The sequence below is a fragment of the Sylvia atricapilla genome, chromosome 3, assembly GCF_009819655.1.
Source record: "Sylvia atricapilla isolate bSylAtr1 chromosome 3, bSylAtr1.pri, whole genome shotgun sequence".
In the NCBI taxonomy this organism is placed as follows: domain Eukaryota; kingdom Metazoa; phylum Chordata; class Aves; order Passeriformes; family Sylviidae; genus Sylvia; species Sylvia atricapilla.
The window spans coordinates 37,081,164-37,095,632 of NC_089142.1; positions in this window are offsets into that span (position 1 = coordinate 37,081,164).

Genomic DNA, 14,469 nt, shown 5'->3' on the forward strand with positions numbered 1-14,469 from the left:
TTAGTCAGAAGAGAATGTTCAGAAAGGACAATGGTGTCTTAAATCCCACTTTTCTCATAAAATTACCCACATCCCAGAATTTAGCACTCACATAACACAAAAGCATCCTTCTACTCTGTGGTACTACCTCATCGCTTTGTGCTGGTTCACTAGCTCCTTTCCTCTCTTTGGAGACCCAGATAGAGAAAGAGCTGTGCATTTTCTACACAGTACCTGCCCTAGAATGTGTGACATCTGAGTCTGAATTTAAAACTGCATATCCTGCACTTTTAAGAGTGTCCTGATCTTTCACAGGGGTGAATTTAATGTAGGGTTACTGGAGTGAGAAAAGAGGGTAAAGAAAGAAGTATTCTGATTTGATGCTGAGTTTGTGCTCCTGGGGAGTCCAATCCTGAAGTCTTTGAAAGAATGGACCAAGCACCTTCACCATAATGCATGGCTCAGTTTCACCACACTGAAGTCCTTTACAGATCTTGATATTTGGATCTGTCTTCAGAGGTACTGCTTCACTGTACAGCTATGCTGAATTCAGAGCTGTAACAAAATCATTCTTTGTTCAAATCCTCTGGCAGTGGTGACCAAAGGAACTCAGGGGCTTACAGCAAGGTCCTGAGGAGTGGCTGTCTTGCAGCCTCTTGTGTGCAGCCAGCATGTGGCATTCAGTCTGCAACTCTCCAGATCAGATCCTTCAACCAGTCTCTTTGTTTTTGCCTGTTGTAGTAAACTGAACCAGGCCAGGTACAGCCAGGGTGGTGCTGGAACATCAGCAGCAGTGGTGTGGCAGGACTCTCTCCAGCCAGGGTCAGCCAATGCTCTCACTGGCAATATCTGGACATAGCTGAAGAGATAACACAGGCCTGGGAATGTCCCTAAAAAGCAGTACAGGGGTGGTCACCTCATTTTTGGGGGGCGGACCGAGGAGGAATATGTACTTGCACTGTACTTTGCCATTTGTCAGTAACCTGTTTAATCTACTGGTACAAAAGCAGCACCCATGTCCATGAAAGGGTTGGCCTCACCACTGGAGCTGTGGCTAAGCACAAGCCAATGCACACAGAGTTGATTACAGAGGAGGTGTGAGCAAGTGCTGAATATGCCACAGCATCAGAACAGCGTTTGCCCCATGCTTATGCTGAGACGCCTGTAAGTGGGCCAATACCCCTTCTATCCTTTCATGGGATCCCAAAGGCAAGAAAAAGTGGTCTGGGGGAATCTGGCTGGGCAAGGACAGTACCCTGATCAGCCTACTCGGATGATAACAGCAAGATAAAGTTCAGGGTAAGAGCACTCCAGCTGTCTTTGGCAGCCCAGAATGGTCTGTTTGTAACTTGACAGCTGCCATGAAGCCTGAGAACATCAATAAAAGCCATATTTCCTTCACCTTTGTATATCTTTTTTCCCTTTTGTAACCATGTCTGCTTGTTTTTTTCAAAGACAGGAAAAGAAACTATCATTCACAGCTCATACCTGAACAACAGAACTAACTCTTTCATCCTGATGAAGAAAGATTACTAAACGGGATCAGAGAGTGTATCCAAAATCCTGTCTCTGAAAAAAGCGGTTTGATACAGTTTGATTATTCTTTTTCCTTCGTGTAGAAACTCTATTTTAGTTTCAGAAGACTCTTTATTTTGTTTTGATTCTTTTCCCTTTGTGTATCTGAGTCAATATATGTCCAGACTTGGGCATGGATTTCTTACTTTGTCATGGCAACTGAGTTGTCCTTATTCTTTAGACCCCGAGCCTTGTTTCATTATTTGATGCCACCTAGTAATATATATTCCTTAATCTGGTCTGAATTATTACGTAAAAATTAATACAATATAGTTTTAGTAGCAACTGTACATAACAAATTATCAATAACATTAATATAACTCCAGACTGTAGGTTAGATATCCCTTGTTTCAGCAGAGATGACCTCCAATAAAAAAAAGTATCTCTTTATCATCTTCATTTTTATGTTTATGTATAAGGAATATGTCAGCAAAATGTTGCTTTGAATTTTAAAAATTCAGTTGATTTCAGGTCTTTGCTTTGAATGTCTTGTCTATATTCTGAAATTTTAATGAGAAATGTATATGTTCCAGTATGTATTTGCCACGTGGTTCTACAGGGAGTAAGTAGCTCTCCCTGTCTTCTGGAGGAGTTTAGGCCCATAAGCCAGCCCTGTGAATCAGTTATAAATTCAGCAGGTACAGCCATGCCATTTTCTGTCCCACCACTAAGTGTCTTTGTGGAGCTTCCTAGGCAGCAAGTCAAGGCTGTGTACTCCTGTGTGGTCCCGTTGCAGCTTGACCCCATTCTCCTTGTGTCTTCTGCATAAGCACAGCTGTTCCCCTGCCTTTGAAGACTTCTGTTCTCAGCTAGTGCACACTTTGTTCTCTAAAATCTTATCCAATTTGTAAGAAAACTACTTCTAGTAAATGATGTCATAGTACAATTTTGCCCCAGTTTCATAAGTCTTTCTGTAACCTTTCTAGATCAGTGTCTTCAGTGTTTGTATCTTCCTCACCGAGATTTTTTGCTACCTTGATTCTTTGTGCTTGGCACATATGCAGATATCTATTTAAAACTTCATTTTTAGCACAGGGATCTAGCCATCTGATTCCTATTAGCAGTAATGGGAACTGCATGGCTAAGTTAATTACAACGTAGTGTGCTGAACATTTAGCTCTTAGTATCTTCCCTTTGTTTTCCCTTTAAGGTGTTTTCTAGCCTTTCTGAAATTATTGCACTGATCTGGAGTAGTGCAGCTGGATTTGGGTCACTAAAAATCCTGATTATATTGATGTATATTTGTTGCTGTGTCCAGTGACAGAAGAGGAAAACCCTGCCTGGTATTGCATGGCTTCAGCAATTGCCATTTTGATGCTGTTGCAGATTCATTCACAAAGAAACAAAAGAACAGAGAGAATTGAACCGAGGATATCACCACAGGACTCTCACTGAGGGAACCGAGACACCACAAGTTCAAGTGCCCGTTAAGTACCTAACCGAGAATACAAACGAGCTTGAGCTCAACTCTGATATAGATGACACAAACAATTTCCTTCTGTCTGCTACTGTTTCTCTCACTGACAAGTGCAAATAAAAGTGGGAAGGAGTGAATTCAAGAGGGTAAAGCCGAGTTTAGCAGTGATAGGAATAGCTGGCACAGACCACAGACATTTGGGAAGATCAATATCACAGCAACAGTTAAACTGTGTGTGGTCTTCACATCTCAACACATGCATTTTTGTCTGGGGTGGTGGTACTTTTTTTGCCAGAAGTGTTTTTGTCTTTTTTGTATCACAGAGACATTGTCCTTTCCATTTAGATAAGGACCTACTTAGTATGACCTATATTTTAATTTTGTCGCTGTAAAGAAGGAACACAATTTCACAGATAAAGGAGACAAAGAAAAAATACACCACAGCTTCTGTTTTATTTTAATTTCAAAATTGAGATATTTTTCTATTTTACTTTGCAAACTATTTTTATAAAGTAAAAATGGGCAAAAAAGTAAAGATGCTTATAATTTTTGTCAGAAATATTTTATTTTATTTTATTTTATTTTATTCTATTTTACTTTAGTCTCTGATTCAAAGCTTCCCAGACATGTAGGCAAGACTGTATGATGGTAAAATAACCTAAGTAAAATGAAGAGCTGTGAGTAAAATACTAGGTGGGTGAAGAGAGGGGGTAAAAACTCCTTCTGTCTCAGTGAAGCAGCTGACATCTTCCTCAGCAGGAGCAGCAGCAATGAGAGGAGAGGGCTATATGGATCAAACATAAATATTATCTTTTCTTTACATGCAGTTCAAGCAGCTTGCCCTTGGATTTTACAAGCAAAACAGGCAATCTTTTACTCTGACTTCTCTTACATGTTCTGTTGTCTGTGCCTAAATGTGGATTGTCAGAAGTTCAGCACCAAAAAGAGTATCTAGCAGCACAGTTATTCACCTCCCCTAGATACATTTGTCTCCCAAACATATTTGCTTATCTATCCACCAGGAAATATAGAAATAACATAAAACAACTGGCCTCTTGCTGAGATTAATATTCTGTGTTTAGCTTCAAACTAGCATCTAACAGCATTACAACTTATCTGGCTAGTTCTGTTGAACTTCAGAGGTCTTCAAACGAGATACACACCTAAAAGGTTGTAAAGGCCCTAATAATAATTACATTTGAAATAGTTATAGTCAGCACAACTGATAATTTCACACAGGAGAGCTTTCTGCTGCTGCAGTTTAAAAGCATTCTGAGTAGTAAGAAGCATTAAAAGTGGTTCGATGAAAGATTTTGGGTTTGGAAAACATGTTTCATACTGAGAAATTCAAGAAGATTCATCTACTTATTTTGCTGAAAAGAAGGCTAAGGGATGGTTTGATCTTGGTCTGCGAGTACCTACCTGAGGAACAGATTTCTCATAGACAGTTCTTTAATCTATCAGTAAAAAAACATAATGAGATTCAGCAGTTGGAAGCTGAGGCAAGACAAATTTAGATTTGAAGCATAAAACCGATTTCTAACACTGATGGTAGTTAAACATAGACATAACTTACTTAGGAATGTGATTGATTCTCCACCATGTGGACCCTTTATTTTAGGATTGAGTGTCCCTCTGAAACATATACTACAGTTCAAACAGAAATTCTGAGAGGTTTCTGTGGTGATGTCCTGCAGAAAGTAAAACATCATAATCTTTTGGCTTTATGGTGGCTTTCCAACTTAAAATTTATATTAAAACTTTTTTAATGAGTCTAAAAATATGAACTGAGTATTAACTTGTCCTAACAACTACCTGAGACTTCATAAAATATAAAACTTTAGATGTGAAATGGAAACAGCATATTTTTAAAGGAGTGATGATTCGCATGTTCATAACTGGGGAAATGTCAGCTCTTCACTCCCTATGAAAACATGAAAAAAAATAACAAGAACATTGATATTATAAGTTTTTAAAATCTGGCTCAAGCAGTGAGTCATTAAGGTCCCATCTAAGCACAGGTTTGAGAACCCAGTGCCAACCCTACCCAAACAGGGATAAAAATCCTTTAAGCATGGCTTATAGAAAATCCCCCTGAAATCTTAGTTCTAATACTCAAATCACACCAGTTTGGGGGTTTTTGTTTGTTTTTTTGGCTTTTTTTCTTCCAGCCACCTGGCCTATTGGTTATATGTTTCCTATTGAATCCTAGAGTCTTTGACAGCCAGGCCAAATATTCATTTACACTGGAATTGATGTGAGGATGAAAAGCTCTTTGACAGAAGTCTGTACCAGTGCTTGACAGCGCCAAAAATCATCAATGCCAAAAAACTTTATTTGTTTAATTGTAGAGTCATAGGATGGCTTGAGTTGAAAAGGATCTTCAAGATCATCTTGTTCCAACCCTTATGCCATAGACAGGGACATTTTCCACTAGATCAAGTTGTTCAGGGATGCATCCGACCTGACCTTGGGCTGTCCCAGGGATGAGACATCCACAACTTCACTGGGCAACCTGTTCCAGAGTCTCATCACCCTATGAGTAAGGTATTTCTTGGCATTTAATCTGAATCTCCTCTTTTAGTTCAAAACCATTCTCTCTTATTCTCTCACTAGTTCCCCATGGAAAATGTTGCTCCCATTCTTTTCTTAAGGCCCCCTTGAGGTACTGGAAGGTACTGTAAGGTCTCCCACATATCTTCTCCAAGCAGAACAATCTCTACTCTCAGCCTTTTTTCATGGGAGAGGTGCTCCAGCCTGCTGATTAACTTCGTGGCCCTCCTCCGGACTCACTTCAACAAATCCATGATCTTCCTACAATGGGATCCCAGAGCTGGATGCGACACTCCAGGTGGAGTCTCACAAGAGCAAAGGAGAGGGGAATCACGTCTCTCAACCTGCTATCTGTGTTTGTTGCAGTACAACCAAGGATGGGGTTGGCTTTTTAGGCTGGAAGCACACATTGTTGACTCGTGTCCACAGGAACCCCCAAGTCCTTCTCTGCAGGGCTGCTCACTGCGAGTACTTCTCACAGTCTGTACTCATGTCTGGGATTGTCCCAACCCACTGCAGCACTGTTCACTTGGACCTGTTTCTTCCCACATTTGTACAGGTCCCCTTGGATGGCATCCTTTCCTTGTGTTGTGTCAACTGCACCACTCAGCTTCATGTCATCTGCAAACTCGCTGAGGGTATTGTTGATCTCAGTGTCTATGTCATTGATAAAGATATTAAAGAACGTCAGTCCCAAGACAGGGACCTGAAAAACATCCGCCATCACTGGACTCCCCCTGGACACAGAGCTGTTAAAATACTGCTCTCTGGCTATGATGATCCAGCCAATTCCTTACGCACAAAATAGCCCACCCTGCAAATCAGTGTCTCTTAAACCATCACACCTATCTATGACTAATGTCTTAAAAAGTTACCTAATCCCTGATTTTTTTCTAGACTAATGCAAGTTAGTTGTGAACAACCTTCAATTTTATTTGGCAATTTTAGATCTCACAGAGGGTATTCTCTTCCTAGAGGAACCTATGTAAATAGGTTAAAAAACCTTGGGAAGTCTGCTTGCTTTCACATTAAACCAAATAAACTTGTCGATCTCCTGAAGGATTTGGCTTCTTTGGGGCAAGAAAACAACACAGGAGTTATATCTTTAAAACAGAATCAATGCTATTGTTAGTGGCCTTAGTTTTGAATGGAAGTGTCATACTGTACAACGAGTTAGTCATAGATGTTAAAAGATTTTTTTCACCATTGGTCCATTTTTTGGCAAATCACTTCCACTTCTCATTCACCTTGCCATTGCTTTCTGCAACCACTAATGGAACTCCTTCCCATAAGACATAATAAGATCACTTGGCATGTAATTTATCTGTGCCCTGTTAAATGTGGAGGGAAAAGGCAGTTACACCTGAAGACGGATTCTTCAGGTTTAACTTTTAAACAGTGTGGCAACATTAGGATGAGAAAAGCAAAGAAAGGAAGGAAATGGAGAAGACCCGGTAAAGAGAAGTGACAGAAGGTGAAGGTAATTTGCAATTTGTATTTTATGGATGTAGTTAAAAGAAAATATTGTGGAAACACAAAGTGTGTTTAATATGAACTGAGCCTGTGTTTGGGCGATAGCTGAGAGATAAATATAATGTGGAATTTGGCACGGATACACAGATGCCTGAGCAGCTTCTGGAATCACTTCTCTTTCAGTATCCATCACATACATCACAACAGAGCAGTTTTAGGGGCATAAATAAATGTGACTCATAAATTTATGTGTGTTAGCCTAAAAAGTTGTACTTAACTAAATAAAATAAGTTAAACACAGAGTGCAGAAGCATTACACAAGAAATGAAATATGATTCATGTCCCCAGCTAGAAGAGCACTTCTGACTTATCTTCACAGGTTATTTGGGAACAGGTATGAGAGCTTAGAGTAGGCATCTGCTGAGCAGGTATAAATCACTGCAAAACTGGATAATACAACTGTATTTCTGAAACAAACAACCAAGACATATTTCCATTATATTTTCCCTTGTCTCCCTTATCTGGTTTAGTTTCTCTATTTTTTAAAGGAGGCAGAACCTAAAGCACTGACCAAGGTTGTGGGAAATTTCAGCTGCAGGCTTGGACTGTGTCCAGCTCTACACATTTGAGTATGTTGTTTTGTTTCTCTTTTCTTCTACTGTCACTTATCCACTGTCTTTACAGATTTTATTCTTGCAAGCCATTGGATAAATTGTACCAAATTGTAACTGGAAGTGGGACCAAAACTTAAGAATCACACAGTCTTCTTGTTGGGTGACGGAAGAACTGCCATGTATAAATAGGCTGATTTATGTGGGTATGATCCAGTATGAGAAGAAGTCAAGACCTCTGGTTGTGTTCCTTCTCAGAAGTTCCATCACAGCTTAGGGAGCAGGCTGTGAACTGCTTTAGATCACAGAAATGGTCTCATAGAAGATGAAGGTCACAGGTCACTGTGGTGGTCATCCAGATGTGCTGGTCTTTGCTGAAGCCCAGGAAGTGCTTGGCCAGGGCTGAGGGCTGTTGGAGGAGGCAGAGTGTTTTGCTTTGCTCTCACCCACCATGCCCTGCCCATGCCTGCAAGAGAAGGAGCCTGCATTCCTAAGGGTGTGGAACGGTCCTATCTCTTGCTTGCATGAGATAATTGAAGGCCTTTGCCTGATAATTTCCTGACCTGTCCTGCACTGTTGTGCTTTGCACCAAACTTGAGCTTAAGCAAGATATGCTCAATCTACCAATGTGTGCTGAACTGTGTGTGGGAAACTGGTTAGAAAATTATCCCGGGATTTTTTTTTTAATTTTTTTTGGGAGGTGTGTGTCTAGACATTACTACTTGAACAAAATTTAAGTACCTAGGGTGATTTTTTTCTCCTATAGAAATTTACTCTTGGAGACATGACTTCTTGGAAATTTCATTCCTTGATCTTTGAAGAGATTCCTCCATTTACTGAGACCTTACAGACATTTTAGTCTTTAACTTAACTCAAACCAGCACTTTAAATGTGCAGAAGCTTAAAATGGCTTGGACATCCAGCCATGCATCTTATCTTCATGGAAGAATTACATTAAGATCTGTTTTGTAACAGGCCAGTAACTTTTGTGACAGCCCTGTAAGGCCTCTGCTTCTGCCTTTGCTTAACTGTGAAAAAGAAAGTAAGTCTGAGAACCTCTGTTGGTTCTAGGGAAAATTTGGCTTGAGCAATAATTGTGGACTTTAGCCCAGGAGGAAAAGAAAAAACTCACCCTTGAATATTTTACAATTTGCAGGGAAAAGCAGTATTTTTGTCTTTTCTGTGAAATAATACCAAAGCATAGTTAGTTTTTTTATTTTGTCTTTTTACCTTTAACCCTTACTGTGATGATATTCATTATTATTGTTTTGTCCAATTACTAGTTTGACTATTTATTATTATTTTGCCTATTCCATTCAGAATCCTTGCTAATAGCAGTGTTTTCATAATGCATAAACTGATGTACCCATCTGCATATTTCAGGATTTTGCACTATGTCTTATTTAAGTTACCTAGAACAGTCTTTTGCAGATATTTCAGTCAAAAAACCCTGGTTATCAGATGAGGGAGAGTAGCAATATCACTAGTCATCTTCTGACCATCTTCTCTTAGCAATTTGTGATGATAAGGGATTGAAAATGAAATTAAAATTCTTTTGTAATTTCATTATCTTTGAAGTGATTTTATAGCCTACTGAGAATTAAATGTTGAAGTACAGCAGTGTACAAAATAATTCCTCTTTTAATACATTTTAATGGCACTGAGAAGAGCAGAAGCACAGCTCATCTTAGAATTAGCCTGTGTATTACTCAGCTTTCCACATCTTTAATTCAAAATGAAAATTAAACAATACTCTTTTTACCAAAGTAGTTCATCCAAAACCAGCTAAGAAAATAACTTTTCATTTTGAAGGGCTCTCACTCAAACCCTTTTAAGGTCGTTATTTAAATTGTTTAATCCCAAAATTGAAACCTCAGAATCCTCTGTAATAAAAGATGTGGAGCCCCTTTGCATTAATTGCATTGCCTGCCTATTACAACTAATCTGCACTAGTTAAAAAGCTATGATGCTGCATTTAAAGCATAAAGCCTGAAATGAAATTCACCTGGCATCCAAACGTAATGAATTTTTCAGGAGGTTCACCTAGACTTTCAGGTATCTCTATAAATAAAACATTATCATTTTAGGATTATTTTGATAATTCCACTAGTAAATCCTAATGAATGGTAGAAATTGCATGTTTTGTTAACCAAGTTTCTGACCTTTGCAGCAGATGTTGAATCACACAACAGCAACCTTGATGCTGGGATCACTACAGATGGCAAGAAACCAGTTGGAAAGGGACAGTTTGGCTGACACGTGAGAAGCAAAGATCTGCCTAACCTATTTCACAGGATTTTCTCCCAGTCTGTAATGAATCCAGAACAGAAATAAATGGATTCTTCCCCTAGTTAATCCCTGAACTTGCCTATAGCTTCATTCTCAGCAGCTCACCTCACCTTCCCGTAGCCCCTGGCCAGTGGCACAGCAGAGATCCCTGTGCCTGTGATGGCTTTGCCTCTGATTCCCCCAGCACCATGACCCTCCAGTGCCCTCTGGACACTCTGTTGGCTTCTCTCATTTGAACTACAGCCTGTGGCAGCAACAGGGCCAATGTTTGGGAGCCAGCTTGAATATGATGCACACGGGCAGAGGCACCTAAGAAGTACTTGCCGACTGATTATGCTCTTCCTTAGCTTGAGGAAACCACAGAGAGGGCCATAACTAATGTCCTGGAGTCTTAGTGTGTGCTGAGTACAGCAGAAAATTCAACTTGTTTGCTGCACACTGATTCCTTTGTCCTTCTGTGGTTTTTCCATCTTCTGTTTTGTTTCTTTGCTTGTTTTGGATATTCCTTTTAATTCATTTGAAATGAATAAAAGACACCATTTATTTGAAACAAATGAAGATTTTCCATGAGCCATAACATTTGCATTCTCTGCTGAATCCAGCATTTTCAGTGTCAGCCCCAGCAGCAGTGTCAGCTGCCTTTGAAGTCTTTGAAGTCTCCATAGCTCAGGTTAGAGGCATTCAAAAGGGAAAAAGTAGCAGGTTGGCAGAGGTAAGGGGGAGAAGAAGGCTTTTTCTTTACCTACAGCCACTCTTTACATTGTGAATGGTAGAATTAGAGCACTTAAAAAAATAAAGCAACCCATTGATTTTTCCTTCAAAAAAAGCTTCAGCCTAAGCCAGGGTTATTTGAAAGCCTTCTTAGGTAACAGACAAAGTGTGACCTGATGAGTTGGAACCACAAGTGCCCATTTTGGGGAGTAAAGAGGAAAGGGAATGTATTTTCTGTAGACCTTATTTCCAGTGTTTTTAAAGTATCCTAGATAGGAAATAGAGTGAATCTATATTTTAGGGGAAAACTATGAGCAGAGAGCTGCTATTAAAACAGATTGAGATTTACCCATCATGATAGTGCAATTTTGTCTTGCTATTCAATTCCTCAAGAAAAAAAAGATATTATTGGCTCAAAGAGCCCCAGCTGTACAAGGCGATACTGAACAGCCTTACTAGGGAAATGGACCATTTTTTTCCTTTTTTTCAGGACAATGGTTGAAGTGAGAGGTTTGATAGAGCAGGCTTGAGAAAGGCAATGAATGAAAGTTATGACTAGTTCAGCTAATGCCACATACATTGCAACCAAGGGGTAGACACAGTGGAAGAGGAGGATAGGAGAGCAAACCCCCATTGTCTCTAGCCATATTTTCTCTGAAATCAGAGGCAGGGTACATATGATATGGAATTTCTTCAACTAATAAAGCCAGTGGAGAGGATTATCTCCTCAGATGTGACACTGAGCTAATGTGATCACACTGATTCTGGATCTTTCATACTCCAGGAAATGTGCATAACCAAGTTCATGAACAGTTTTCAACTTGTCAATGCCAAAGGCTTGACAGTTGTTAAAAAAATATTTGGGGCAATACTCTTGAAATAAATACTGAGACACTGGAGACCTACTGATTTATTTGAAGTATTAACTTGACAGCTTGAGTTAGAGAAGGACTAGAAAGATTTTTAATATTGGCACTGTCTCATTTGGAACTGAAAAAATGATATTTTGCAAGAGTGAACTGAAAATCCAGTGGGGAGGAGTATCAGACTGGGTCTGTCAAAATGTTTAATTTAGCTCAGTTCAAGAGCTTTTATGTGATGCTTCTCATTTGGAAATATAATTGTCTGTTAATTCTGTTATCTCCTATTTTGAACAAGGAAAGACAACTTCATGATTTTGAAAATCTCTAAATAGGATTTAGTGAAAATTCCAAAACTTTAAAAAATGGTAATGAAAAATAGAAATTTCTGAGGAATTATGTCAGGAAATGCTGGGGTTAGCTTTACTGGTGGTTTCTAAGGATTCCTTTGCTTCTGGAAAAAATTGCAATGTGCTGTAGGCAGAGTAAAATTGAAAGCAAGCTGACAGCCAGAATGAAGACAGGAACCTTAACTCCTTAGGGTCCTTAAGTCAATGAAGGAGCATGCCTTAAAATTAGAATGTAGCCTGTGTTACTTATCGCCACTGTAATTGCATTCATCAGGTAAAAGGTAATACGATCCAAAGAAATTGACTGTTGGATAGATCCTCAGGCAGAAAGAGAATTTAGTTACTATGGGCAAAAATAAGAACAGATTAACTGTCTTTATTATAAACAATGATGTCAAAAGGAGCTCAGAAAATTTGCCTAACAAGCATACGGAAGTTTGCTCAAATATGCTCAATCATTTTTCTTTTCGGTGTTAGTGACATATAACAGGAAGCAGAGAAACCTTTATACACATTATCTCTGGACCAGTATCCTATTAATAAGAAAAGAAAAAAGCATCTCAGAAAATAATTTTTTTGTACCTCGTGATATAGTGTGTGGTAATATACGCAGTATTGCTGGATGTGTGTTACTCCTTTGCAAAAAAAAAAAAAAAATACAGCAATGAATAATAAAAGTTATGCAATTAGGTCTGTGCAATAAAACCATTTTTCGCCAAGGTTAAGAGTGCTGAAGTTCATGCTTATAAAATGGAGTATTTCACTTTTTAAAACTAGAAATACAATGAATATAGGGGATGTTCCCTTAACACTGCAGCAAGGAAACCACACCCTTTTCTTTACCAAGGAAAATTAATCCTCCTATGTGTATTTGCTGGTGCTTTTCTTGCATGATGGTTGAATACTGGATGTAGTTTGTAGTTCTCTTCATTTGAGAACCTCTTTTCAGCTGAATACGTCTTACTGTCACCCTACTTGGAAGCCTCTTGTATACATTTATTTTCTTAATCTTACCCAATCCTTTACATCCTTAATCCCTTAAAGAACCAAGTAATTAATTGCACCCTCTAATTTTTTACTCCTGCCCATATGCTATATATATGTATATATATGTATATATATATGTGCTCTCTCTGCTTTTTTTTTGTAATCACAGCTTTTACTAACTCTAATCTTCTGTCATCTAATTCCCTAAGTATGTCTTTCATTGTAATATGATGACAATGCTGCTGATTTAACTGTTTCAAACACACAGTGAGAAAATGGGGAAGAACCTCACAGACCCATGGGTGAATGATGCCATTTTCAATTTTCTGCAATGGCACACTCATCTTCCAATATTTATTATTTTTACATTTGAAATTTGTTTTGATCTACACAACTTTGAATAAAATTAGTCTGTTGGCTGTGGGCAACCTGCTTAATGAGTTTTAATGTGTTACCCACTATCTGTAGCGTGTGTTTTAATTTCCAACTCTGATTCATCCTCTAGTGGCTCAGCTTGAATGACAAAAATTTCATGAGTGCAAGGTAATCCATGTTTGTGGAAATGGGTGAGGAGAGTTTCTTCCCTCAAGAGGGAGGTTCTTTTGTAACTTCATAGAGCCACTAGTATTGCCAGAACTGACATTGCTACTCTGCCTTTGTAACATGAGCTCATATTGGTTTTAACAGGGGTCTTCAGTTGTTTCCACTGCCTTGGAATGTTTACGTGTGATGTCTGCATTACACATTCCAGTACATGTGCCAGAGGCTAACAGAGGTTTCACAAAACTGTTGTGAGCGGGGACTCCAGGAATTAAAATGTGGTGACATGAATATTTCCAGTTTAAAATCACAAGTAAATAGAGGAAATTCGCTTCCTTTTAACAGTCTTGTTAATATATATATATATCTCCTGCTAATATAACAGAAGACAATGTTTCAGGTTCTGTTTGTGCATGAAACAGTAGTTGTTTTAGCACCTCAGCAACATGACATTATTCTTTGTTTTCTTGCAGGGCTGTTTTTTAAAATAATGAATCATCCATTGTGCTCTCAAACAGAAACTAGCCTTTTGGCCAAATGAAACATGTGCAGTTTTGTTCAGCCTGTCAATTACAAAAGGAATTAGTGTCATATAGAAAAATAATAATTACTTTCTTTCCTGCTCACATGATATTAAGAGGAATAAAATTTGGCAGGCCTGTTGGGCAAACTGAATTTTTCCTGTTCCTCAAATCTTTATGTTTTACATTCTGCATGCTGCTGTTGTCTAAAGGAGCTGAGATTTTTGATATCCACAGCATTTTTATTTGCCATGCCATTTAATGGAGCTTGTGAGCACTATGAAATGAGTTCTTTTTCACAGATAGAACATGCTAGCATTGATTTGAAAGTCTGCTTGTTGAGGTTCACCTCAGTTTTGAAGTTACAACCTCTTAGTGTTGGGTTTATGTATTCTTAGTGTGCAAACTTAGCCTAACAGATGGTATAAGGATAGTCATGCCAAAGACATTGTACGTGCATCTGTTTTGATTATTAGGATCCACATGACTGCTCAGGAGTTGCACAAGCAACAGGGGTTTTCAGGTTTTCAACACCCAAGGTGACCGAAATGAAGCTGTCTTTCTTCAAATGTCCTTTAAATTTGAAATGAACAAACAATCATT